Here is a 4,563-nt window from a genome sequence, read left to right as displayed (position 1 = left end):
GTTTGACCATCTCTTTATCCATGCAATTTAAGTTCTTCAAGTCATCAATCAATCCTTTCATTTATGTGATAGACCTGCATTAAAAATAGACATTTACCACAAATTAAAGGTATCTTATATTATTAGATACATTATTATAAAACATATTTTAGTTAAGGAGTTATTGATACTTCAAATTTACCTTAAATTAAAGGTATCTTATATTATTATAAAACATGCTTTAGTTAAGGAGTTATTGATACTTCAAGTGCAAAATGATGATATAAAACCATGATAAAAATGCATTTTTAAGTACTAATCATTAAGTATCATTATAATGTATCCTTAGCCACCAACACTATGGTAACCAATTATCTATCAATTCTTCTCTAATCTCCAAATCATTGTGTCTACTTAATAACTACATTAATTCAATATCTTAGTCATATATTAATTATTTTACTCATAATATTTAGAATTTACTACTTCTAACTTCAATCAATTAATTCACATAATCTTTTCAAAATTTAAGTATCCGGCTAACTTATCTTGATTGCCAATAATTCTGGTAATTTCATATAATTACCCACATATTTGGTTAACCTTCCTCGGTTACCAGTACTTTTGGTAATTCCATACGAATTACCCAGCCTCCAGCTAACTTCTTTTGTTAGTCAATCAATCCTGTAATTCCATACGAATTATCCCATATTCAGTTAACTTTCTTATTAACCAATAAACCTGGTAATTTTTTTAATTACCCAAGCAATCTGACTAACCCATCTTGGTTGCCAAAGTCAATCCGGTAATTCCATACGAATTACCTAGCATTTGGCTAACCTCTTTTATTAGCCAATCAATCCAGTAATTCCATACGAATTACATAACATCCGGCTAACCTTTTTTGTTAACCAATCAATCCGGTAATTCCATACGAATTACCCCATATCCAGTTAACTTCCTTGTTAACCAATAAACCTGATAATTCTCTTAATTACCTAAGAAATTTAGCTAACCCATCTTGGTTGCCAAAGTCAATCTGGTAATTCCATACGAATTACCTACCATCCAGCTAACCTCTTTTGTTAGCCAATTAATCTAGTAATTCCATACGAATTACATAACATTCGGTTAACCTTTTTTGTTAGCCAATCAATCCGGTAATTCCATACGAATTACCCCATATCTAGTTAGCTTCCTTATTAACCAATAAACCCGATAATTCTCTTAATTACCCAAGAAATCTGGCTAACCCATCTTGGTTGCCAAAGTCAATCCGATAATTCCATACGAATTACCTAGCATCCAGCTAACCTCTTTTGTTAGCCATTTAATCTGGTAATTCCATACGAATTACATAACATCTGGCTAACCTCTTTTGTTAACCAATCAATCCGGTAATTCCATACAAATTACCCCATATTCAGTTAACTTCCTTGTTAACAAATAAACCTGGTAATTCTCTTAATTACCCAATAATTCTCATTTGTAATAATCACTCAACTTATTCATTTGTTTCATTCTTTTAACATCAATTAAACACATAACACATACATTTAAGAAAAACTAATAATTACAAGATAAGGTGATGAATCACCTACCTAGAATAGGTGCATGTACTGCCACTCCATGCAATTATCTAGTCCCCACAACTTCCCCTGTACCACCAGGGATTAAATTTTTATCAACAATACAATCAATATCACATCTTCATTTAATTCTCATTCAACTAGTATTCTCAAACCAATCATAAGGAATTTTCTTTAAGATCTCATACTCTAAATCATTTTCATGTTTATATTCATTCTTATAATTTTGTTAACAAAACCATCACTCAACAACAATTCCAAGCAAAGATTAAAAATGATCTAATTCCAATCAATTTAGCTTAACCAAACCAGAACACTATCTAGTGTCTTAATCATAACTAAAGCTGTAAAACTCAGTTTTGCGCGTGATTTATCTCTATGAAAGGCTAAAACATGGAAATACAACTTTTATGAAGAAACCAACTCCAAATTATTTTAGTTTTAAGGCTAAAAATCAACAATCACAATAGCCCCTCTTTTATAGCTAAAATTTTGGACAACGAAGATTTCCATTCCTTAGAAATTCTTTTCAAATTCCAACTTATTTTCATGCAAAAACAACATCATCCAAGGTCATTTGACATCATTAAATCACAAATTCAAACCAATTCTACAGCAAAACATTCAAACAATTTCCCTACTTTTACAATGTAGCAAGATTAGACCAAAAATAAAGAACTCATTTCTTTTGGGATTTTTGCCATTATTATTTTTAATACAAAAAAATGATGAACTATTTATTTTCTTTCATTTTCTCCTCATACGATTAAACATATGTTGCAAACCTTAACAATTAATATTCTTAGATCATTATCACAACAACAATTTCACCCTGGTAGTTGAAATCCATGACAATCTTCATTAACTAATTAATTTGACAAAAACACTTATGGCTAGCTTTTAATATGTTTTATTTTTCAAATTTCTTTCATTTCATTTTCTTCATGGTTCCACCCCTTTTATATCCACACAACCAACAAGTTAGCTTTGTATTCAATCAGCATGTTCATATAGCAAAGTTCCTTACTATTATTACACAATAATCATTATTCCCCTTATATAAAGAATACACAATTAATCTATAATAATATTAATAACAAGAACATATTTTCATGTATTTAATCAAACTTACTACATTTTGCCAAAACTAATAATAGATTCAAAAGGCAATAAGTTATTAACCTCTGATTATTGTTTCAAACCTAATGGTCAAACTACATATCATAAGGTTGTTCATAATATATCTCAAAATCATAATGAGCCAATGGTTAGATATCCCTAGATCTGCATAAAACCGAGCTTACCTGAAAATGGACGAGCTACTGTTCACCATGCACGAAACCTTGCTGGAGAATGAGTTTCCGATCTCCACCGTCCAGAATGAAGGCAACATCTAGGCACACCATATATCCAAGAATGAGCATGATCCAACGATGGAAGAGGGAAAAATCAGCCAGTGACCAAACTACCCTACATGTGCATTTCCTTTTTGTTTTCTAGGAAATTTACGATGATGATTTCTGTCAAATGGATTATGTTCCTTCCAATCCCTCCAATTAGTTAGTAGAGGAGTGTCATAAGAACAACATATCTAAAACACAATATGATTCAATGGTGGATTTTAGAGATATGGCCACTGGAGCATTATTGGTTTTTCTCCAAAATCTGCAGCTCTCTCTCTATCCACTTTTCTCTATTTTTTTCTTTGTTTTTTTTTTAACTGGGCCTCTTTGCAGTTTTATAGGCATTTTTTCTATAATTACAATTTTATCCCTCATTCATGCCTTTATGTATTTTATTTTATTTTTCATGTAAACTATCTGGTTTATTTCTGCTTAAATTACTACTCTACCAAACTCTGATTAGGATGAGATATTTGACCAAGGTAGGAAAACATATTAATAGACTTCATGTAAAATTTCATTCTAATCCAACGATTGGATTAAGAGCTCTACTTCCTAATGTAAACTTGTTCAGTTTATGACTTTTCATAAACAATCTAGATTTTTCTTGTTCAATCTTCACAAAAAGTCATATCAATTATCCTTCTAAACCTTTAAGGTCATTTTATTATTTGGAATATATTCATTAATTTTCACCTTTATTTATTTATCGGGCTTATTACCGTTTCAAAATAACATCACTGATTTTATAATCCTTACACTGATATTCCATCTCAAAGTTCTCATCTTCTTTTTCTTCTTCTCCATCTCTTTCTTTATTACTACTACTACTACTACTAATATTTCTATTAGTATTGTTGTTGTTGTGATTACTATTGTTGTTGCTTATAATTTTCATTTATAATTTGTACAATTAACCATTACAGTGAGATTATCTTTTTATTTTTTAATAAAAAATAAATTTTAGTTTTCAGGGTGGAGTGGTCTTTTAACAGGGACTCATAATTAAGTCGTCGTTGATTTTAAAGGGATAAATATTCTTCATTTTCTTTTCTTTTATATATATATATATATATATATACATATGTGTGTGTGTGAACAAGGGTTAGTTTGTACCTTTTAAAAATATAAAAAAGTTGGCGCCAATATTGAGGAAAGCCATCATGTTCATGTGGTTTGCGCATCTTTCTCTGAAGTCTAACGAAAATATGTTTGAAAGTATAATTATAATTATTTTTTAAAATATTTTTTATTTTAAAATAATGTTTTTATTTTTAAAAATTATTTTTAAAATCAATATATTAAAATAATTCAATATATATAAAAAAATAATTTTTAATAAAATACTAATTTTTTTAAAAAAAATATTAGTTGACTCGTGTTTTCAAACACTCTCTCAACTTCTAAGCTATTAAAATTATCGAGTTAAGATGTTTTCAATGAAGTGATGCGTGCAATATGGTTTATTGCAGTTGGGCTGTAATTGCATTTTTTTTTTCCATGCCTTTATGTTATGTGTATTTTTTTGACATTTTCATGGATGATTTTTCTATTTTTGGTGATTCATTTAATGATTGTTTGACTAACTTAGA

The 4,563-nt window shown here is 29.2% G+C and overlaps 1 long non-coding RNA gene across 1 annotated transcript; it reads right to left on the bottom strand.

Annotated features, from left to right (window-relative positions):
• Positions 1–532: 532 nt before the first annotated feature.
• On the bottom strand, positions 533–1,321 carry LOC105141761 (uncharacterized). Its single transcript, XR_845446.1, has 2 exons — positions 863–1,321; positions 533–803 (listed from the first exon to the last, which is right to left on the bottom strand). It is a non-coding gene; the product is annotated as an uncharacterized LOC105141761 (long non-coding RNA).
• Between the last annotated feature and the right edge of the window lie 3,242 nt (positions 1,322–4,563).

This window comes from Populus euphratica, unplaced genomic scaffold (assembly GCF_000495115.2).
Source record: "Populus euphratica unplaced genomic scaffold, PopEup_1.0 scaffold127.1, whole genome shotgun sequence".
In the NCBI taxonomy this organism is placed as follows: Eukaryota; Viridiplantae; Streptophyta; class Magnoliopsida; order Malpighiales; family Salicaceae; genus Populus; species Populus euphratica.
This window is presented reverse-complemented; position numbering and strand designations above follow the sequence as displayed.